The sequence below is a fragment of the Haliotis rufescens genome, unplaced genomic scaffold (assembly GCF_023055435.1).
Source record: "Haliotis rufescens isolate VD_foot unplaced genomic scaffold, xgHalRufe1.0.p SCAF_4, whole genome shotgun sequence".
NCBI lineage: Eukaryota > Metazoa > Mollusca > Gastropoda > Lepetellida > Haliotidae > Haliotis > Haliotis rufescens.
In genome coordinates, this window is record NW_025964112.1 from 46181650 (window position 1) to 46207119 (window position 25470).

Sequence of the window (25470 nt, forward strand, 5' to 3'; positions counted from 1 at the left end):
ATTACAACGGGTGTTCGCGAACCAAAACGGGTTCATAAAACATATACGGGACAACCTCATCCCCATCCAAATGCACCCAGGCAAGTAGGGTTTAATTGACAAAACACAAATCTAGAAAACATCATCCAAAGAACTTAAAGGCATTCGTATGATCTTCAAGCATTTCCGTTCACACACGTTTTAACGTATAACGGCATTTCCTTACAACTATATGTAGTTTCAAAATCGAAAGAGTAATGAATCTTTTTACGCCAACACTATCTCCGCAATAGCAGGTTTATGCGCCCCCCGTGAGTCTAACCAATGCTATAAAACAATAAATCAATTAGTTTCAAGTGCGTGCAAATATCCTTCGTTCTTAACCCCTTCACTGTTAACCGTTTATGAGCACGTCGAGCAGCGACAAGCAATGATTCTAATCGGAGCTCTTAGCGTCAGAACATCCAATTAAGCAATACGGCGAAAACGCTACTGGGGAGGCGAAACCTTCTCAGATTGAAGATCATAAAATTTTAATTTTTATCCCCGTTTACCCTCCACAAGGCTCGTTTTTCAACATTAACCATGAACTCTAATCGTGTGTTTGAAAGGGAGATAAATTCGCAATCATACGTTGCAACAACGTACCACCTTAAAACGACGTTACGACGTTAAAATTTGACGTTATCCAAGTCTATCGCAGCTGAGGCTTTGAAGACTTTTTCCTTCATTCTCATGGGCGGTCTTGGTCGGAAAAAAGCCTTTGAAATATCTCAGAGCTTTATTATGAAGTTTCGGGACATTAAGTACTTTCTCGTGGTTATGCACTTCTACTTAAAGAGATTATTGAAAAAGTAAAGGGTCATAAAAAAATTATCCGGCTATATTTAAGCGCATTTAAAGCGAATGGATGAATATTTCACTCGGCTAAGCATATTTCGCGGACATTTACGATGCCATCCAGATTAAAATGTAATATTTTCAGATATGGCGTCACAAAAATAAATTTTGTCAAATTAAGTTATTTCAAAGGGATCGTGTAATTAGCTTTCAATTCGATTTCGGCATTCCTCGCATTGAGAATGGAGCCAGTTTTAATTTGATAACATTTTATGGCAAAACTCTTCTAAGTCGGATAGACAGAAATTGGATTCTTCGTTAACGAACCTATACATGCATGGGTAGGTGTGCTTCCGCGGTAATGCAATCTTGACGTTGATTATTGTTGCTAGGAAAATAAAACCGGTTAGCAAACAGGTAGTAATTACCGGTGCAATAACTCTATTAACTGACTTTAAAACAGCTTTCCGCTGTCAGCGTCTTCACTTCAATCTTTTTTATAAGGTAGTAAACATGGTTCTTCACACTTTTCCAACAAAATCACAACGGGGGACACTTGGAATGGTGTTCACACAATGCACCCATGTTGGGAATCGAACCCAGTGGGACGAGCAAACGCTTTAACCACTCGGCTACCCCATCGCTCTCAAATGTACGCTTCCGCAAAGCAGGAAAAAGCAAGATTAAGTATTATCTGAGTTAATAGGATAAGATAAGATGAAGGGAATGATATTAAAACGAAATTTTTAATATAATCGATATCCTCGCCCGTTTTAAATAATTATGTGCATATAATCGCAAAAGTTATGTCATATATCTCGTTACCGGTGATTATACCCCAAAACGTTAACACAAAAGGTTGTGTGTACAAATGACATAAACACGACTTAACCATATGTGTAATTCCATTCCGTTAATGCTATCCATACCTTCCAAAGTGAATTAGTGACGTTTTATTTCAGTAGATGGAGCTTACATATAACATTTTCAAAACTCAAAATTTAACTTTTATTACAAAAGAACATTTCCTGTAATTGATGGCATATACTTTGCTGTACACTATATTATAAACACCCTACTCTGTCAGAGTACAACATCAGACAATCAACCAAGTCACCATGTTTGACACCCTGATCCGTTTAGTTGCCTGTTAAACCATGCTCAGGTTACTGGGGGCCTCTTTTAACCCGGAAATCCAACAGAGTTTTATGATATATAATATCTGATGTTATAAAAAAATATTGAATGGTTTATGAGTTATGTTGCGCAAAATGAAACCCTCATTTGAACCTTAGTCAAACCTGAAACAACCTTATAAACGAACAATCTAAAAATAAAGATAACCTTTCCCGATGGGCATACATTCTTTCACAAAGAAATAAAAGTTATGAGTTACACAAGTGTTACACACTACTGTCATTTCAACCTACATCCAACTTGTTGCCTTGGAAACATTACAAATGAAAATTTCAAAATCCCCAAATCGGAAAAGGCGACAGTTCAGTTTATGCATCATGTTTATGCCAAGTTTCATGAAGAAATATAGAATGTCTTTTTGGTTATCTCCTGGAAACGAACCCCATCCTCCTTATTTAGAATATATCCGACTTGTTGCCTTGGAAACGCAATCTTAAAAAAAAAACGAATCGAAAAATGTAACAATACAGCGCATTCCTCATGTGCATGAACAGTTTCATGAAAAATATTGAAAGTTTGATGAGTTATACTCAGTTATATGGGCTGAATACTTCGTAAAACAAACGAAAACCCATTTCCCCTTGAGACAGACCTTTCCAGATCTTGATTTCATAAACAACACGATCCTTACCTAAACTGCCGGGCAAAAAGTAAGTATAAACTCGAAAAATGGATTTGAACAAAATATCACAAAAGTTATCAAACGTTACCAGGCTGAAAACAGTCGCCGAAACACTGCAAACTAAAGGTCCAAAACACAACTCTGATATCCGTATAAAATACATGACCATCGAATATCCTTTCCTTGTTTGTTCCATTTTTAGGGGCGGTCGGGTAGCCTAGTGGTTAAAGCGTTCGCTCGTCACGCCGAAGGCCCGGGTTCGAATTCCCACATGGGTACAATGTGTGAAGCCCATTTCTGGTGTCCCCCGCCGTGATATTGCTGGAATATTGCTAAAAGCGGCGTAAAACCATACTCACTCACTCCATTTTTAGCCACCATAAAACATGGGTGTACACTTTCTTTTGCCCAGCCGTGTAGTATCTGATGTATGAAGGAAGATTAATTTAGAAGGCAATTTCAATAAAATAAACTCGTTTTCTGTATGTTATTGGAAACGAACTTTGAATGATATTATGAATAAACTATGCAATACTGACATATTCTGGCGGGTGTTGACCATACCTGTTACATGCAGCATTGGAAGTTTAGGATGAGTGAGTGAGTTGGGTTTAACGCCGCTTTTAACAGTGTTCCAGTTATATCACGGTGTGTCAGCTTAATGTGGGAGGAAAGCCCGAAGTGATGCAGGTCTCAGACGTTTACCACTTCAGTGAAACCCACGAGCACGGGTATGGTGCTGACAAACCTAGAAACATAACCGTGGCGAACCGGGATTCGAACCCACAATCATAGGTTTCTGGCGTGCCCAAGGGACGCAACTCTGCACAGCAAATCACGACGCCTTAGACGAATGGGCCACCCGTGCCCCTAGTTTAGGATGAGTATGCAATGAAATCATAAACACCATTAACTAACTGATGACACCGGGTGTTCGCGAATGTGCGTGCAAGAAAACTACAAGTCATCCCCATAAACTATAAATACATATAAACAGCACATATTGATGTTTGTGCACGTATGGTTTACAAAATAAAGATTTACATAATACCAAACTGTCCAAACACTGCTGGACATGTACGTTTAATGACTCATCAGGCGTATAATCTTTGCAACTGATTTTTTAAAAGTTGATAAATTATAACAAATTCTACTTTTTCGATATTACTAAGAAAAAGTAAATACAGTTTTGATGTTAAACATGTTCAACAACTCTAGCAACCTATACGGTAATTGCCCAACATCGCCTCAGAAAGTGATTATTAAATTAAACAGATTCATTTCAAAATAGCTCATGGAGGTAAGATTATAAGCTTTCCCTTCGTGTAAGAGAAGAACTTCAAACGAAAACCCCTACCAAAGGAATTTGCTAAATCTAAACAACATGGACGGAAGCCCAAAGAGACATGGTCGTAATTGTCTCTGGTGATTCAGCTGACAAACGCTGTTAAAAGCAAAACTAAAACAGATCCATGCATCAGGACTTTAAACCGGTATATTATGACAAACTGCCAAGAATGATTAGTGACTCAAGCAAACAGCGAGAACCCCGGCCGGTTCTACCGTAGTGATTCCAATAATTGTGTGGCGTCTATTGCTGAGTGTTGATTGTTTCCCCGTGGATGTTCTGGTTTCAATAGGTCCCCAGGAACCTCTGTATGTCGCCCGAGGCGATTAATGGATCGGACAAGTTCGGTGATTCGTCACCATACTTCGACGGCGTGAGGCGTTGCTCATATCAATCACTGGTTTGTCTTGTCCGGACTGGATTATGTACAGGTCGGGGGTATATACATTAGTTGGAATATTGCTGAGTGAGACAACAAACAAACAAACAAACAAACAAACAACTACAACGGAAACACATCTTGATAAGTTAGCCTACTGGGGAAAGGGCAATATTCGTTCGTCATATAAGTGCGTCCCGGGTATGACAGTCCTGAAAGACAGGTTTCCGGATTAAGGGGTTCAGGAATCTTGAAGTTTTATTATTTTTGCTGTGGGTGCAATAGTGCAAAAAAATATAAGTCGTATGTATGTCAAAATAATTCATTCGCGTAAGTAGAAAAGGCAATTTGAAACATTAATCTTACCTTCATAGAACCAATCACAACATTACACACGTTTGAATGAGTGAGTATAGTTTAACGTCGCTTTTAGAAATATTCCAGCAACATCACGGAGGGGGACACATGAAATGGGCCTCACACATTTTACCCATGTGAGGAATCGAACCCAGGTCTTCGGCGTGACGAGCGAACGCTTTATCCACTAGGCTACCCGACCACCCCGTAAAGTTTGAACGAATGGTCCATGCCGTTATTCAAAATTGTATTGCTACTAAAGTCATACCTCCTGCAGAATAATAGCGAAAGAGTGACAGATAGTAAAGGTATTATTGATATAATTAACATAAATGACTGTCACTGAAACTTTCAATTTCCTTAATACTTGTCCAATACGTATAATAAACTATAGGTAGGTTAATGTAAATAGGTTTGGTATTATTGTCCTTCTCACAATCGTGTTTGCGATATGACGTAAGATGCCGCAGATATTCCCCCTTAATTTGTAATATACATCAAATCTGACCGGCCGAGCAAAAGAAAGTACATACTCGAAAATTGGAATTGACCAAAACATTACCAACATCAAATCGTAACTAGATTGAACACAGTCGCCGTAACACCGCGAAGACCCAAAATGATTATACCAAATATATCAAATACATCGCCATCGAAAAACCATTTCTTGGTTGCAGTAACAAACTAACGAAAATGTTTGCGAGAAATTTAAGATCTTTGCGTCGTGTTTTTCGTAATTAAAAGCTGACGCTTGCGTGTTGTATCAAACTGTTTAGTTAATTTATGAAAAAACGGGAGACACGTTTCCTACCACGGAGCGCGTTGCAGTGAACACACTGGTTAGTGTTCAGCGAATGAAACAATCTACTTTACCGTATTGGTTGCAATAATCAGAGTGTTAGTGTGTAGTGACTGAAACAATCTACGCTACCTTAGTGGTTGCAATAATACGAGTCTTAGTCTCCAACAGATGTTACAATCTACATTACCGTAGTGGTTGCAATACTCGGAATCACGGTTAGTGCATAGCGAGTGTGCCACACTACACTACCGCCGTGGTTGCAATAATCAGAGAGTTAGTTTCCAATAAGTGTAATAATCTGCGCAACCCTCGTGTTCACAAGAATCAGAGTGAAACAATGGACAATACCGTAAAGGTTGCAGTAATGGTGAGGTGAAATGTAGTTTAACGTCGCGTCACAGATTATTGCACTTATATAGCGACGTGCATGCTGTCTGTGTGTGTGTGGCTGCTTGAACTAGTCCGGACTAATGCCGATTTTATTGTGCTAGCCTGCTGAGATACCAAACCGCAGTATACTGACTCCGAGCCGACCAGTCCCTGTTTTAGTCCTTAATGCCGAGCGTCAAGCAGGGTAACAACAAGTACCATCTTTTAACGTCTTTTGGAATGACGCAGTCGGGTATCGAACCCCGGACCTTTCGCTCTCCGGACGGACGCTTTACCACTAGACCACGGAGGTAGTCGCAGAATCGAATCTGGTCCAGACAATCCAGTGATCGATATTGTGAGCAACGATTCACGCCGTCGGGGTACGAGTACACGCCATCAACCAAGTCACCGAGTCAGACCACACGATCCATTTGGTCGCCTCTTACGACCAGCATATGTTGCTTTGGACCTATGCTAACCTGGAACCCATCCCCATAATCGAATGATTATGATACTCCCTTTGTCAGAACCCGGCCCATGTTCATGGGTGAACCATGGTGAACGTCTAAGACCTGCATCACTTCGGGTTTTCCTCCCACATGAAGCTGACACGCCGCGATATAACTGGAATACTGTTCATTTCAGATCTTTCTCACTGTAACAACCAGTACGTAAGGTTATCAAATGTTGTTTTTTTCTAAGAAGACTTAGGTTCCAGGGTAGGGAAAAACCAACAGATGCCGACTTACACGAGGCGCATCACAACTATTTGAAAATAGAACAGCTACTTAAGTTTTGTTATCATACTCAGAATGATGAGATCTGATTGGTTCACGTGATCTTGAAACAATACTTTATCACACCTCCATGTCAGAATGACGAGATCTGATTGGTCCATGTGATTTTGATGAAATACTATGTATCCCGCCTTAGAAGGAATAAATTGCTCAGCGGAAGAATAAATCCCTTATACCCCGCCTCGAGCAAGACACGCTACACATGGAGTTCTGAGAGGCAGAATAAATCCCTTATACCCCGCACGCTTTTCCCGAGTCAATGAAAGTCACGTGACACATCACAAGTTACCCACAGCTCAATCGAACATCTGTCCTCTATCAATTTTGAATTTGTTTTAATTCTTTTACAATATTCGTTGTAGCAGGATTACTCGGGGTACGTAGAGTTTTATTCGTCCCTCGTTAGGTTTTATACCACTCGCCTCCGCCTCCGGCTCGGGGTATATGTGGCTCTATTCGTCCCTCGTTAGGTTTTATACCACTTGCCTCCGCCTCCGGCTCGGGGTATATGTGGTTCTATTCGTCCCTCGTTAGGTTTTATACCACTCGCCTCCTCCTCCGACTCGGGGTATATGTGGCTCTATTCGTCCCTCGTTAGGTTTTATACCACTTGCCTCCGCCTCCGGCTCGGGGTATATGTGGTTCTATTCGTCCCTCGTTAGGTTTTATACCACTCGCCTCCGCCTCCGGCTCGGGGTATATGTGGTTCTATTCGTCCCTCGTTAGGTTTTATACCACTTGCCTCCGCCTCCGGCTCGGGGTATATGTGGTTCTATTCGTCCCTCGTTGGGTTTTATACCACTCGCCTCCGGCTCGGGGTATATGTGGCTCTATTCGTCCCTCGTTAGGTTTTATACCACTCGCCTCCGCCTCCTGCTCGGGGTATATGTGGTTCTATTCGTCCCTCGTTAGGTTTTATACCACTCGCCTCCGCCTCCGGCTCGGGGTATATGTGGTTCTATTCGTCCCTCGTTAGGTTTTATACCACTCGCCTCCGGCTCGGGGTATATGTGGCTCTATTCGTCCCTCGTTAGGTTTTATACCACTCGCCTCCGCCTCCGGCTCGGGGTATATGTGGTTCTATTCGTCCCTCGTTAGGTTTTATACCACTCGCCTCCGCCTCCGGCTCGGGGTATATGTGGTTCTATTCGTCCCTCGTTAGGTTTTATACCACTCGCCTCCGCCTCCTGCTCGGGGTATATGTGGTTCTATTCGTCCCTCGTTAGGTTTTATACCACTCGCCTGCGCCTCCGGCTCGGGGTATATGTGGTTCTTTTCGTCCCTCGTTAGGTTTTATACCACTCGCCTCCGCCTCCGGCTCGGGGTATATGTGGTTCTATTCGTCCCTCGTTAGGTTTTATACCACTCGCCTCCGGCTCGGGGTATATGTGGCTCTATTCGTCCCTCGTTAGGTTTTATACCACTCGCCCCCGCCTCCGGCTCGGGGTATATGTGGTTCTATTCGTCCCTCGTTAGGTTTTATACCACTCGCCTCCGCCTCCGGCTCGGGGTATATGTGGTTCTATTCGTCCCTCGTTAGGTTTTATACCACTCGCCTCCGCCTACAGCTCGGGGTATATGTGGCTCTATTCGTCCATCGTTAGGTTTTATACCACTCGCCTCCGGCTCGGGGTATATGTGGTTCTATTCGTCCCTCGTTAGGTTTTATACCACTCGCCTCCTCCTCCGACTCGGGGTATATGTGGTTCTATTCGTCCCTCGTTGGGTTTTATACCACTCGCCTCCGCCTCCGGCTCGGGATATATGTGGTTCTATTCGTCCCTCGTTAGGTTTTATACCACTCGCCTCCGCCTCCGCCTCCGGCTCGGGGTATATGTGGCTCTATTCGTCCATCGTTAGGTTTAATACCACTCGCCTCCGCCTCCGGGTCGGGGTATATGTGGTTCTATTCGTCCCTCGTTAGGTTTTATACCACTCGCCTCCGGCTCGGGGTATATGTGGTTCTATTCGTCCCTCGTTAGGTTGTATACCACTCGCCTCCGTCACGTTGTATACAACCTAACGCAGGACAGATAACACCCCATGTGCCCCTCGTTATCCTGTTACAACTTCTAATGTTCAGTGGACATATATGCAATAAGAGGGGTTCGATCCCCGGTCGCTTCATACCAACAGACGTTAAAAGATGGTACTTGTTGTTAACCTGTCTGGCGCTCGGCATTAAGGGGCTAAAACAATGACTGGTCGGTTGGTATTTGAGATGCTATAACCAATTGGAAGACTCGGTTACTAACTGGGGTCGACATTACATATAATAATATCCTCACATTTCAAGGTATTCAAGTCTTTAATCTGTAATCGACGCCACACAATCACATCCTAATATTTCAAGGAAGTCAGATGTTTGAGCTGTGATCGACATCACTCCATTGGAAATTTACATTTCAAGGAACTCAGGCCCTTGAGCTGTGAACAACATCCCATAAAAACATCCCAAATAGACATCCTTACATTTCAAGAACCTCGGGCCTTTGGGCCGTGAACAACATCCCACAAAGACATCCTCACATTTCAAGGAACCAAAGTATTTGAGCTCTGAACAGCATCCCATAAAGGCATCCTTACATTTAAAGGGACTCGGGTCTTTGAGCTGTAAACAATATCCGATAAAGACACCCTTACATTTAAAGGGACTCGGGTCTTTGCTCTGTGAACAACATCCCATTAAAACATCATTACATTTCAAGGAACTCGGGTCTTTGTTCTGTGAACAACATCCCATTAAGACAACCTTACATTTCAAGGAGCTCACGGCTTTAAGCTGTGAACAATATCAAATAAAGGCATCCTTACATTTCACGGAACTCGGGACTTTGAGCTGTGAACAACATCCCATTAAAACATCATTACATTTCATGTAAATCGGGACTTTGAGCTGTGAACAACATCCCATAAAGACATCCTTACATTTCAAGGAACTCGGGTCTTTGTTATGTGAACAACATCCCATAAAGACATCCTTACATTTCAAGGATCTCGGGGCTTTGTTCTGTGAACAACATCCCATTAAAACATCCTTACATTTCAAATAACTCGCGCCTTTGATCTGTGAACAACATCCCATAAAGACATCCTTACATTTCAAGGAACTCAGGTCTTGGAGCTGTAAACAATATCCCATAAAGACATCCTTACATTTCAAGGAAATGGGGTCTTTGTTCTGTGAACAACATCCCATAAACACATCCTTACATTTCAAGGAACTCGGGTCTTTGTTCTGTGAACAACATCCCATTAAAACATATTTACATTTCAAGGAACTCGGGTCTTTGTTCCGTGAACAACATCCCATAAGGACATCCATACATTTCAAGGAGCTCGGGTCTTTGTTCTGTGAACAACATCCCATTAAAACATCATTACATTTCAAGGAACTCGGGTCTTTGTTCTGTGAACAAAATCCCATTAAAACATCCTTACATTTCAAGGAACTCGGGTCTTTGTTCTGTGAACAACATCCCATAAAGACATCCTTACATTTCAAGGAACTCGGGCCTTTGAGTTGTAAACAATATCCAATAAAGACATCCTTACATTTCAAGGAACTGGGGTCTTTGTTCTGTGAACAACATCCCATAAAGACATCCTTACATTTCAAGGAACTCAGGCCTTGGAGATGTAAACAACATCCCATAAAGACATCCTTACATTTCAAGGAACTCGGGCCTTGGAGCTGTGAACAACATCCCACAAAGACATCCTTGCCAGTTGCCAGTATTGATCTTGACTGATTGCTACCTCAGTGAACATACTGGCCTTATATATAGCATTACTTGACGTGTCACTTATACCAAGTTCTTTGATCTAAGGATTAATGTAGTGATACTTACATCTAATTGTTATGTCATTTGAGGCCTTGTAAGTGGGAACATCTATATTCTTTGTATGTCGGGCAGTCAGAATTTGGATGACAGCTGCCTGGGACGGAATAGGTTTATTCTAATTCTGTTTCCTCTTGTTAGGTTTGTCGATTCAACCATGACACCGATAGAGCATTTTGTGATATGGAACTGTTGTTAATACGTAATAGAATTCAGCCTCTGTATGTAAGAGTCATGTAATAAGTTCATTACACGCTTGTACTAGCTTGAACTTAAGCGGGTTATATAGTGCTAGTCCACTGACATACCACTCTGCAGTTGAACATGGATTCTCCACTCAAACAAAGTCTCCGGGGTTACTTTATTCCTTTAATACTGATCATAAGGCAGGGAAACAACAAGTACCATAATTTGGGTAATGTTGGGCCGGGGATCGAGCATCTGCTCTTCGGGCAGACGTTCTATCCACTAGACCACGGAGGCGGTATATTACTGAAAGTGACAAATAATTGGTGTTGCAGTTAAGTCTGATTTGTGATACGCTGACAGCGAACAATCGCTACATTGAAGAAGACCGTTCGTTAAGACAACGAGGTCCCTGTTGACATAACTCCTATACCATACAATAACTGTTGTAAACATCAGAAATGTTTTCCCTCACTCCCTCATCATTTGTTGTGTGTTGTTTAACGCCGCACCCAGCAATATCCCAGCTAGATGAGGGTGGCCTGTGAATAATCGCGTCTGCACAAACCAGTGATCGATATTGCAAGCAACGATCAACGCTGTCGGGGTACGACATACAATCAACCAAGCCTGACCACCTGACCGCCTCGTACGACCAGTATAGGTTACTGGGGACCTATATTCTAACTCGGAATCCCCACGCGGTGTTCTCAGGCTGCAAAGTGTTATGAAACTTCAAATTTGGGTTCCTTTTTGAGAAGAAAGCATCCAATATTAGCAGATCCCCAATGTGGGCAATGTTACTAAATGAATTGAATTGTATTTTTTGTTTTGTTTGTTTGTTGTTTAACGCCGCACTCAGCAATATTCCAGCTATATGACGGCGGTCTGTAAATAATCGAGTCCAGTGATTGACATCATGAGCATCGATCCACGCAATTGAAATCAATGACATGCATCAACTAAGTCAGCGAGCCTGACCATCCGATCCCGTTAGTCGCATTTTACGACAAGCATAGTCGCCTTTTACGGCAAGCATGGGTTGCTGAAGACCTCTTCTACCCTGGGTCTTCACGGGTCTAATTGAATTGTACTTACGAATTGAATTGTACTTACGAAAAGTACGTGTAGCGACACAGTTGTATCTGACATTTCAACGAAGTGTATCAAACATGGTACACAATTGTACCGGGCGAGAGCACGTGTGATCTGTTCCACAACAAAATACTTCCATCCTTGCATTTAGCAAATACGCATATGTGAACGAAATCAATAAATAGGAATCGACAATATATTTGTATTTCAGAATTGTACAACTGCCAATTGTCCCGAACCACAATAAAACAGTAAGCAGACACCTCAAAAACTGGTTGTCATTGACAGAACGCTTCACGTACATTCCACGGGACGATCCATCTTAATCTTCCCTAAATGAAACATAGTTGCATCCCAGTACACAGAACACGCATCTGCACCCTCGACCGTCGGGTACAAAATGTAGTTCCGGTAGCATAGAACGAGGATGGGGATATTCTGCATTCTGAACGTGTGACATGTGGAACAGGGATGGTTACAAATAATTGAGTAGACGAATATTTCCAGCAGTATTCCATTGATGTTTTCTTAATAGATGAATGGAGGTCTGAGAAAACCTTACCGCGTTCTCTCTTATAAAATACACAATGGTGGTGTGTGACGCAAGAACCATGGAACAATATGCATGAACATGCATCCATGCATATTATTGGATGAACAATGACTAGGGCTTACAGAGAAGGTGTAAACACCAGGTGAACATATCTGAGGTCAATTCATTTTTTTCATTTTATCACAATTTTGCATCAGGAAGAGAATTTATGGATGTCAATAGAGGCTATCACGCGAGTGTGTTGGGGGATGGTAAATATCCTGCATTAGGAATAAACATTGTATTTAGCGAGCCTTGGCGAGATAAATACATAGTGTTTATTCCTAATACAGGATATTTACCATCCCAAAACACACAAGCGTGATAACCTCTTTATCATATAATGTCATTCTTTAATTCTGTGCTTCAAAATCGCTTTCCCTCTCTCACAAAAATTTCCGAAACATTGCGAGTTTTCCTGGAATGCGCGCTTTAATATTTATTACGTCACAGGGTAAGTGATGTGTCAGTCGGACAGTGACAGTAGCCAATATAGTTCCAACTGAAATCTCCTTCTTATACAGTGGTGAAGCAACATATACGCAAAACACCATTTTTAATTGCCTTTCGCGGCAATCCATCGGTCTGTCTGCTAGAGTAACTGCCCTTTGTCAAAGGGAAGCTACTCTAACCCTAGTCTATGAAACGTCACTGGCACGGTCAGATGTTGTTGCCAGTCGGTCTGTCCTGTCATAACGTTAAGAAGTGTAGTCAGATGTACACACAGCGACAAAACGAAACAGGGTAACAATTCAAACATATTTCGGCCAAATCCAACTATTTTAAATTTGTGGAGAAAGGTTCAAGCCGCAGAGGTCTACAAGCACAGATATGGCTACTGATCCCACTTGGCTAGGCCTCGTGCCCTCGCAAAATTGTGTCGAAATTTGTATCTCCAAAGTTACCAAAACTTATAAAATGCCTTAGCTACGTCACAGTAAAACACTGATTTTCAGTATATTAGACTGTTCTTTTGATAATGAAAGCAATTATCTCTGTAGTTTATCCAGATTCCCGATGGTTAAATCTGACTCGATCGCCGAATGACGAGGGCGACGCAATGTTTGTTTATAAACAGTGAAAGTAGTCCCTACTTGACCTTTGATATTTGCATCTCTATCCGCATATGACCCCAACGGATATCGTTGATATCCGTTTGCTTTATCCTGCCCAGAAACCTACCCATTATATGATAAACATCTTTATTATGAGGAACACAACCTTTCGGAGTATATGCCAACTGCTTCATCAGGTGGGGGCACGGGTAGCCCAGTCGTCTAAGGCGCCGCGATTCGCTGTGCAGAGTTGCGTCCCTTGGGCACGCCAAAAACCTATGATTGTGGGTTCGAATCCTGGTTCGCCCGATTATGTTTCTAGGTTTGTAAGCACCATACCCGTACTCGTGGGTTTCACCGAAGTGGTGAACGTCTATGACCTGCTTCACTTCGGCTTTCCTCCCACATTAAGCTGACACGCCGCGATATAACTGGAATACTGTTAAACGTGGCGTTGAACCCAACTCACTCACTAACTCTTCATCAGGTGATGAAGGAGTAGGCATATACTCGGAAACGTTATGTTCCTCACAATAAAGAAGTTGACATCCATACATTCTCTTCCTTATGTGTGTATCACTTCTAAATGCCTTTCAAAGACTTGATAATTTGCATCATTGCGAAATCAGATCATTTGGTTGTTTTTTGTGACAATTCAACTTTTGGGGCTCCAAAATCTGAGAATGATAATATTTTCACAAAAAATATATTTCTAGGATTAAATCGAAACTGAAAACAAATCGGTTCCTAAAGCATGTGATGAATCCCACTAAAGTAAGAGATGGTGGAATATTTTGTTGGTGATATTATTAACGTTTGGATTTACTTGTGAGATGTCATACAAATAAATACCAAACCAAAGCGTACACCTGTCTCAGTAAATAAGCATTACGACGGAACAATGAAACCACAGCTTTTGGGCATCTTGTAACATCAACTTAACAACGGTATGGAAGATATACCTGACAACGAGTGAGAGCGTCTGTTGTGTGTGGGGGTGTAGGAATCAGTTTATTTATTGGAAGCATGGTTGGTAAGTGCGGTTCCCGTACACGTGAAGTGGTTTGATGCCCTCTCTGCCATCAAACCCTCTTTGGTGCATCTAAACAGTTTAATGTTTCACGTATACAGAACTAAGGGTCCTTTGGAAAAGAAGTTTAGCACTTGAATATTTTGACAAGACAGAATCCACTGTTGAGTATTTCAAAGGCATAAAACGAATGTGTTTTTACAGATGTGTATATTTCAAGTGTGCATCTACAATTGTCCTTTCTGAAGATTAACGCTGTGGAATAATTGTTTAGTCGGTAGAGTGAGTATCCATCATTTTTGCTTTTTTGGTCGATGTTCGAATACTGGTTGCGATGTTTATCCTTTTAGTCAGATTCGATTACGTGTCAGTTATGGGTAACCGGTGGTAGGATTCGATTAAGTGTCAGTTTATTCAGCTCTACATGGGTACCCGGTAGTCAGATTTGATTACGCGTCAGTTATGGATACCAAGAAGTCAGATTCGATTATGATTTAGTTGATTCAGCTCTACGTGGGTACCCGGTAGTCAGATTTGATAACACGTCAGTTATGGATACCCAGAAGTCAGATTCGATTATGATTTAGTTGATTCAGCTCTACGTAGGTACCCGGTAGTCAGTATATATTAACTGCGAGTTTGTTCAGCTCTACATGGGTACCCGGTGGTAAGAATCAATTGAGTATCAGTTGATTCAGCTCTAAATGGGCACCCGGTATTCAGATTCGATTACTTGTCAATTATGGGTACCCGTTGGTCAGAATCTATCAAGTGTTAGTTGCTTCAACTCTACATTTGGTAAAGGGTGGTCAGAATCGATTAAGTATCCGTTGCTTCAACTCAACATGAGTACCCAATAATCAGAATCAATTACGTGCCAGTGAATGCACGGATACCCGGGACGTGTTGTCCAATTGTGTTTAAGTTTCAGCAGCTGTTTCACGGATTATCAGCACATCTCTATCCCTATCACTCACCATCCGTCTATTTTATCACATTCGTTTATTCCTTTATTCATCACTTAGTTTTTATATATCCCCTTCCTACATCATGTGTTTGTGCGTTAATTCCTTCGTTTCTTCCCAAATGAGATGAATGAGAAACACGATGATGGAGAGTACTCCTGCTAAGCATCATCATCATTAACATCGGCGACAGCACCCACTCCGATATCATCATCGACGTGACAGACGCTGCAACTGTTTCTTTGTAGATTGTGAATAAGATTATTTTCGAACCAACGAAACTGAATAAAAACAATTAGTAGATTATTTGCTGGCAAATTGGTATCAATATTAGAATGCAGAGCCTGGGCATTGCATGTTGAAATGCACATGTGCAAAAGAAATTATTTAAATGTGGAAGTGACAAAAGAAATAGGACTAAGTAGTTCGCCCTAACTGATCTCTTTTAAAAAATTATGTAAACAAAAAATAGGGGTAGATTCTATTTATTGGAGTTTCGTATGAAATACGATGTCGCTTGTTGTATATACACTATTGGAAAAACTTGCAAAGCCATAAAGTGAAACGTGTGTTTAAGTAAAGGTATGAATATTCGTATGTTCAAAAACAACTGTTAATCAACAAGGCAGTTACATACCAAGCAGTTATAATACCAAGCAGTTTTACTGAACGTATGTGTAAGTATTCTCTTCTTTCTGTTTGTGAATATGTCTGTGACATTCTTACTTTATCATGCATGAGAAAGAGTCATCTGTGATGAGCGTAATACAGCATGTCGACAAAATAATAATAGTTTCATAGACTCATTGCATTACTAAATGTAAACCAAAAAAACAAAAAAACCTGATTAATAAATCGTCAGTGTGTACTCGTTAACAGAAGTGAACCGACAGGTGTAATTACTTGTTAGGAACAAACACTTACTTTTTTTATGCACATTGTGAGTGGCGGTACCGGTAGGGCAGGGTATGCCTATCCTTTTGGCGAATACCTGGTGTCATCCTTAATTTTAGTGATCCATCATATAGCTTTCACCACAATTTTGCCTTTTACGCACTACTGGATTCTGTTTTGATAGATAATCGAGATGAATTATTCTCTGGCGTTGACGTTTTATATTTATTTGTAAGATGGGTGCAATCAGATCCAAAAGATTGTTGCTATCTTAGGTGATTGATCACAGAGTGTACACGGAAGCAGGACGGAATATTTCTTTTGATATTCAATTAAAAACCACTGGCACAATTATGGTCGCACTTTTCTTATTCTGGTTCACTGGGCCATCATGACGTCAAACCACCCTTCTCAACCCCACTTCCGGGTCGCTCAGGCATAAGCCACGTTATCCCCTGTGGGTACCCCGACAACAAGCTCCCCCCGGCTTCTCACACAGCAGATGGGGACAGAGGTCTGTGGGGACCGCAAAACCAGCAAGGTCTAATCACCTCGAGTTTGTTTTCAAGTCGGAATTGTCAGTGATCAAGCGAAATAAAATTAAACGGCTGACATTGTCTTAGACTTGTTTAGCGGCGACAGTATTCCGGCCAGACAGGTACTTGGAGGGGAGGTGCCCAGGGGGGAGGGTGGGGGTTGGGGTTAAGGGGACAGAGAGTCGGCGTAAGAAGTCAAAGAAAATATCCCATTTATCAGACTTTGTCAGAACGACGCGCCCCGGCATAAGATGGATGACTATTCCGCTCTTCTGGGACCTCGGCCGTGAACCTTTAGTAGCCCGCCAGCTTTTCTTGAGAGCTTGGAAAAATTCGAGAAAATGAAAAATCAAATTCGTTCTTGATTACTTTCTTCACCATTGTATTGAGAAGACGATTGTCGCCGATTTGAAGTACCAGACTCTCATCCTAAACCTTTGTTGCCCGGTCCGGATCATGTTGTGTCGAGACTGGATGATAAGCCAATATATTTACTTTACTGCTCGTGCACGATGACCACGGTTATAACCAAATATAATAATAAACGAATTATGTCAAAGGGTATTCATCCGAGACTTTTAAATTGGCGTAAGTACTTTACAGTTTATTGTCGTCAATGTGTAGCGCATTTTTTGGTGAGTTTTCTTTTCTATCGGAAATATGTAAACCATTTGGACCGTCCCTATATGGCTGGAATAATGCTGATGCGAAGTTAAATTTTAACTCACTCACTCACTCACCAGTTGCAACAACACCAGGGTCACTGCAGCAGTATCCGCATCTTATCGGTTTACATGTCAACATGTACACATATCATCGTTATTATGTTGACAAATATTTGTTTGTTTTATTTGAAACACATTCAAAGTATCGTTATCACATCTACTAAACAAGATGATGTTGTTTACAAATTATTCATGATATTGTAAATAAATGACAGATAGCAAATAGCTGCGAAATTGTCGATAAAGCAATGCTCAAACGCTTTTATCGTCGTGTACTCTTTCCAAAGCCAAGCCCACACACATAGGATCGTGAAGGGAATTAACACCCTGTTATCAAAACTTACTTTTTATTGAAAGTGTTTGGTGAATTTTATCTTATTCCTTAAAAAACTAATTTCACTTCATATTTCAAATGATATGTGTATCAAATCTCATTGGTGGATTTGATTTAAATAAAACTACTTGACTAAATCTAAAGAAAGCATATATTTGCATTCTGCTTATCTTTCAGTTCACAGTGTTACGCAGTAGCTTATATCGTCTTCATAACTGTAAAATTGATTACAACAAAACCAAGGCGTTGATATTTAGGAATTAAATAATCTTATATGCACTGTAAACGGACACCATGTAATAGATTTGATGCAAAATATCAAGTTCGTAAATATAATACTATATATATTCGATATTCCTTTGAATAAAATATTATACTGCTTGGTGTTTGATGGGGTGTTAATTATACATATATACGGCTTATAACACCTGCAAATCCGGCGAAATCGCATTAAGATGCTTAAATTCGTACGTTTTGATAATCAAATAATAGTTCCTCTATACAAGAATTAACAAAGTGATATTCCTACATCAAATAGCAACAAAGTATGCATTTATTTCACACGTGTGTAACCAGGGAAATAAAGCAATCATTAATGTTTACGACTGCTATTGAAACGCATGGACCATTTATCGCACAGGTCGCTGTGCTTAGGAAAAAGCTCCTCATAATCCATTACATATCTTACCCATCCCACCCACGTGTTTTAGGGGAGAGACTACACCCCCGGGTGGATGAATTGGGGGTCGGGGGTAGTCACCCCTGCGAGATCTCGCCCACTGTGTCTTTACTCAGAACATGGCCATAAATTTCAACTGTCCAACTCCCCTACAATGCTTCTGGTTTTATTTCCCGCTTGTGTTGCGGCCAGCATAGAACAGAGTGCTTTAAATTATTGCCTCTGTGACAAGCTGACTCGTCTTCAATAGAGACTCTCTGGTATAACTTGTCACGCTTGTATTCAGGCCCAAGGCCGGCTAAGTGATATATGCCCCGTCCGAAGCCACGATTATTCATCAAATCACGAGACACGGGTCCCCACCATGGCGAGCCTCGCAGGGAAGTACGAACTCCCAAATGTTGCATAAAGCTTGTCACGAGAGACGAAAATTCCCACTCCCGACGGGGGTGTTCAAAGATAGGTCTGAAGCGTGTCGATCCTTTCATTGACCAGCGGGGTTGGCCGTTTGTCGACAGATCTCAACAAGTGACACAGAATCGGACAAAAATGGAACTGTTTTATATGTCAACCTGTTCTAACGCTGACCCGACCGGGCAGTGTAGTTAGAGGTAATGGGCCGAATCGGCCCGATTCAGACCATATGTGCTTTTTCGACACAACATGGGGCATTGCTGTAAAGCTAAACGTGTTTTTGTAATTTCGGGCCAAGTATTCGACGGATAACCGTGTTTACAATCCGAAATCCTGTTAACTGTGAAAATTGTGTCTTTTGAAATATTAAGAGCTTTTGTCGTTGATATCTTTGATATCGAAATCTATAGACCACTAAGCCATTGCTAAGTTTCATCAACATGATTTAGACAACAAACCCATCCTACCTACGACCATGATAACAGTGATCAAAGAGCAAAGTCGACAGCTTTGAGAATTGGCATTACGTTAGGCCCAAAGTCAGAGCCAAGATCAAAAACAAGGTTTGAAGCACGGATTTATGTGTATAACCCATCCTATATTCGAAGGTCGACACTTACAGTACACCTGCGTTTGAATTGATCGATTAATGGTAAGTTTCTACTAACAAAAGCAACATTATTTATCGTGATTTTAGGTAATATATTAATATAAACCTGGGATATTATATTACAATGTTTGAGTGAGGTAAATAGATGGCATCACTGACTAACGGTTACATGTCTGATAATTCACATGTTATTACAAGCACAAGGCATTTTTATTTAGCTTTTTTACTTTCATCATTTACAATACCCATTTACATGTTTAATCAAGCTTTATTTCCAAATGAATATGCACACGAGTGGTGATTTAAAGAGTTAAAGTTCAGCAAAGGATTTGATGTGTTAATATCCATGTACGTGCCCTGATTCGGTATTTGAAAATATTATAAATTATACTATTATACATAAGTAACACTAGTAAATTTAGTTTAGTTAAGTTTTTACATCACAATTTGTGGGGCTCATAAGAGCCTATCGTTTTGGAGGCTTGGCAAATTTCATGACAAGACTTAATGTTCCATGAACACCGTAAACGAAAAAATAACATATATATGCTTCATTGTAAAAATGTTTAAGGTACACAAATTTTGAAACATTAGATATTAAATTTCAAACTTTAGAATTTGTTCAATAGTGTTTTGATGATACCACAAAAAAGTAGAATTCCTGATATTTCTCATATATTGAAATCAGTTAATGCTTGTGTGCTTTGAATGAAAGGCAAAATTAAACAAAACACATCTCGAGATGTTAAGTCCATGTTATATGGGATATAAAATGTTTTAAATTCGCTAATATTAATAGTCCACGAAATGTCAATACTATTCACGATCCCACCTGTAATATGCAATGGGAATGGGTAGTTTCCGATTAAAGTTTTCTTCTTGAAGGAAAATGGCATGAAACTGATCATTCGTGCTCGTGTCAAATGTTGTCGAGAATTTCCTTTATTCCGTTAACTGTTTGTTAAACGAGAAAATAATTCAATAATTTTCTATCCGATGCAACACATTTCAGTCATGTATTCGAATATTTCGTTTTCCCCCGAGTGACGTTAAACATTAACTACTGTACAGAACACATTTATGACACAGCAAGAAACCGGAACATCAGAGTTTTAAATGTGTTTTTGATAATCGTTCTGTTTACAAACGAAACATATTCGCAGAATAAAATGTCGTTTTGTCGAAGTCGTTCGAAAGCACTTGTACATCATGACTCATATGACATATATAAAATATAAACTTCATAACTAGTGCCAACTAAAATGTTTGTTTTTTTTAATTTACCCCTACTTCAAGTTTAAACCTCTCCTGTTTTAGATATGAATACATATATATTAGTTTAATACCTCCTACGTGGAAAGGAGTGTTCTTTGACGTTCGTCGAACGTGAATACCCACGTATTTCATATCCCTATATTTACGAGGAAAACCTGCTTATGATAAATATACAGAAAATCGATTATGGGAATCATTTTGATTCTTTGTTCACAAAGACAATGTGATAAATAATTTCAGCAAAAAATATCACCTCCATTTCAATTTGCATCATAAATGAATTTTTAAAATTCGAGGAAACAGGTTTTTGGGATCATATAAATGCAATCAAACTTTTGAAAATGCAATATGAATATAAGATGATAATAGAATGTAAACATTTTAAGGACTTCATATGTATAAAACGCTTCAAGACACGTTTCTGCGCAAATAGTATCAAATGGGCTAACGACGTGGTCCGCAAAATAACGGGCTATTTTAAAATTAGTCATACATTTTAAATGATATAAATTGATTCTTTATATTTAAACCTTTACAACGAAAACGTTAGGTGTTTATGTACAGTGATGAATTAAATCAGGTATTTTCTGTGGATTATATGATCACAGTATGCATAAATACTTTTATATTCCACAGGTATAATATTGACAAGATGTCAATTTCTTTAAACACAAGTTCAATTGAAGTTTCACATTTTAAAATGAATTAAAACGTGTATTTCATTCATGAAAATTACAAATATAAGAAAAATGAATATTTAGAAGAAGTAAATATTCACGGCTCGTGAAAATACAAACACGGAACACCCACGTACAGACATACGTTAATCAGTAACTCTGTATCCCTAGGAATGATTTTCTTGCCGAAAGATGAGCTTTGCACGCTTCACATATAAACGATTTATGCTTGTTGAACGTCATGTTGAAAGCTGATATGTTCTGTTTAGTGTTGACGAGAAGTTCTGTTTCAATAAATTTCACACGACATGTAAAAGAAAATTGCACTCGGAACAAAACGAACTCGAAAATAACATGCATGTCTTCACATGCTCATGCCGTGCTTGTACATTTCAGTCAAAACATCCCAGCGTGAAATGTACACGAAATATACAACACCTTCCATGACATCGACACCAAATACACATGGGGAAATATGATACGTAGTCGCAATCCAGTGCAATATATCCACGAATTCTCCAATAATATCCATGTATATAGTCATAACACCATGCCTGTTGACTTTCCGTCTTGTGTGAAGGAACTGGTAAGAAATGCAGACTGACTATCTTTATAACTGGCCATGGTGACACGCGGCCATTTAGGAATATTTACAGCCCTTAATTTCTCGTTACGCACTATAAAGACCTTCACACCACAATAATCATCTACTAAAAACCCCTTATCTTGACGAAACTGTAATCAAAACAGTGTTTCAAGTCATAAACCCACAACCCGTGACTTTCTATTAAACAACAAGGACAGCAAACCTGAATAAATGGCCCTATTAGAATTAATATCAATCACCCTGCTAGTACAGTTAGTTACGAGTTTTTCATGTAGAGAAAGCAACAATACGGTACCTTTTTAATGGAAGATGGATTGTTGTTTTCTCCTAGATACGTCGAAGCGCTATAAAACACACGAGGGGAAAAATACTCGTTGGTTGTGGATTTCATGCAGTCACGTGACGTTCAGTAACAGGCTTCTTCTGTTTGTGCGAGCTCGGGGCTTCTGACAGGCGATATATTGAATTTTGTTTGAGTAAGATCACTCATGTGTGAATATGTCCGAAGATAATGGCCATATCGTGTCGATTTCAGCACCGTGTTAAACATTCGGGATTTACAAAAGCTATTTTTTGTTAAATCGATCAGTTGGAGATAATATTGGGCTGATTTCTAATAAAATCACGTGCAGTTGGTTAAAACGCTTTCATAGTTTCATTTATAGGATTATTTGTGTCAAGATGAAACACTTTATGTTGTAATGATAGTGAAAATTTCTAAATGGAAATGGATTTTTTTTTGTTTGAACGCTTTAAGCTTGAAAATTACTTTCATTTGTTTTCGGGTATCCAGAGAACTGTGTTATGGTAATTCGGCAAATGAATTAATTCTTGTTCTGACTTGGAGCTATTGGGAAATGGAATATGATTAATATAAAAAAAACAAAAAAACATTTACATTCATCCATGAAATTAAACAATAATTAGCGACAGTAACAACAGATTAACAATAAGATATGTTTTATCTGCGCGTGGGTTGACATAAACCGACTATAAACATAGTCGTTGTCACAGTATCTGTCTTATAATACGTACTAATCCGTCTACGTAAGACATGTGTCTTACAAATGTGTTAAAACACAAATATCAGTGAGCAACATGTGTCATGCACAGTTTAATTATTTGTATTTTTGACAAGTCTTGGAACCAAAAAAGGTCAATGCCAGAGAATAACCAGTCTCGATTATCCACAGAAACAGATTCCAGTGCGCGTAATAGACAAAACAACGGTGGGAATGATATGTATGGATCACTGAAAATCAGTGATGACACTTGCAAGGGATGACACGTTGACGTGGGACATTTCTGTCTATATACGGATGGAAACATTCCAGTAATACTGTTTTAAATAATTGATTCTTGAATAGTCATAACGTAGGAAGAAGATTTGATTTGTGACGGAACATACGAATGTAACACGTAAAAAAAATGCACTTGTGAAGAGTATGTGCATGAGTGAATCTTTTATTTCGCATCAGCAATTTTTTCAGCTGTCTTGAAGAAAAGGAAGAGAATGAGTGTTGAATGAGATGATAACTGTAGATGAAATATTAAATTCTCTAAATTCGTTAATAATTTCTTTATGGCATACTGTGTTAGTGAAATATCCACACAACAAAAGATTGTTTCAAGCAGCAGGGTTGTCATTACCACATACAGCTAACACAGATTTGTATTCATTTCAGAAAATGCTGCGCCCAGACGGTTCGTTCGTATCTTTGGCTATAACAAGAAAAACATCCAAGACGCTGGAATATCAATGCTGAAACTGATCCGTGATAGGGAGAAGAAAGTAGACTGACACTTTCCACAAACAATGAACAATTCCACTCCCGAGGAGGTTCAGACGGAAAGAGGGAGTTTTTCGATCCCCCATAAGGTTTAATAATTTTCCGCGTTCTTGACAAATGCTCACGCGTGTCCACGCAAACTGGACCATACAAAGATAACGATTTTAACAAATGCTTATTGTCGGGTAAAGAAAATAGAGAGAAGAAAAAAGGAAATGGAGAAAAGGTGTAAAATGTCAGATTTGACAGCTACATTGAGATGGTTGATTGTTTTTCCTTTCAACTTTTAAAAAGAAAAATGTATCTGTTTTCATCACGTCTGGTATTTTTCAAAGGCAATATGTTCATATCATTTGCGAGGTACATGAACAAATTGTCCCCGTGACGTTGCGTTTAAATGTTTAACTTTCCATTGTCCGTTAAGCTATAGTTTGCAGCCGTTTAGCGGCTAGAGTAGAAAACGATAACCCTCGTTCCAACATTTGTACGAGATCGTTTAAAAATGGGTTCGTTTGAGAAAATATTTTCCCGAATTCCTTACAGATGTGACAATAAAACAGTTTAGGAAAATCAAAGTTTTTACTTTAATGAGGGAAATGACATTACTGGATTCAAAAATCCATTTGGCGTTCAAATATATGTTCACGGTCTCCCCATTAACTGATGTCATGGTGTGCTGAAATGTCTGCAGCTTCAGTCAGTTGAAAATTGGCTTGCACCTAGTTTAACCCACGAACTTGCATTTTTAGATCCAATTTCGTTTTTGTCTTTAACGATGTAATAAAGTGAGACAGATATGTAGAATTATTGTCACTACTGCCGGTACTTCTCAACCTCACATGGTGGACTATGCGATTGGTTGACATTATCACGTGATCTTTCAGTGTCATCAACTTTGTACACCAGTTGAACAGGTGTAGACTTCTTTTTAATCTTTGTTCGGAATCACGAATTCCAACTTTTGTGATACTGAGATAAGATCCGCAATTTGAATTTCCCCGGCTTTTGTTGCATCACAGTTCGCTGATTGTGTCAAAAGAAACAAATACCAGAGCTTGTGACGCGGGCTGTGTTTTTGAGTCGTGGCTTTTGATTGGTTGAGTACTCTTATCGGTATGTTATCGCTGACACTTGAGCCAGCTAATTTAGGCCCCCGAGTTTCGAGTGGGTCCTTTCCGTTTTAGAGGCATTTGTCTTCGCCCTCTTGTGTTTCCCCTTTGACCACTAAGTGCCAAAATCCGGAGAAAGATTTACCACCGACCAATCAATCACCATGGTTTCCAGCGCGTGCTGTGACGTAACAAACCACATTGACCAACTGGCTCTCAAGTCAAGACGAGATTTACAACCGACCAATCAATCACGTGCTTTGTAGCACGTGCGGTGACGTAATACAAGATGGCTTGCCAAAAACGCGCCAATGTTTGAGATTGGTATCGACGTTATTTACAACTTTTAAGATAGAAATGTT

The 25470-nt window shown here is 39.9% G+C and overlaps 1 protein-coding gene and 1 long non-coding RNA gene across 3 annotated transcripts in view; one reads left to right on the top strand and one right to left on the bottom strand.

Moving 5' to 3' along the window:
* The window catches only part of LOC124152064 (homeobox protein HOX3-like), a 125793-nt gene that overhangs the window by 66088 nt on the left and 34235 nt on the right, over positions 1-25470 (bottom strand). The window contains exon 1 of one of the 2 annotated variants that reach the window (XM_046524818.2): positions 22505-22621. The exons of the other annotated variant lie outside the window; for it this stretch is intronic. The gene's annotated coding sequence lies outside the window, so the exon portion shown is untranslated. Of the gene's footprint in view, positions 1-22504; positions 22622-25470 lie in introns of those variants that run through there. 2 annotated transcript variants of the gene reach the window in all.
* Positions 18928-24800, top strand: LOC124152085. The gene is made up of 2 exons (XR_006863459.2): positions 18928-19692; positions 23895-24800. It is a non-coding gene; the product is annotated as an uncharacterized LOC124152085 (long non-coding RNA).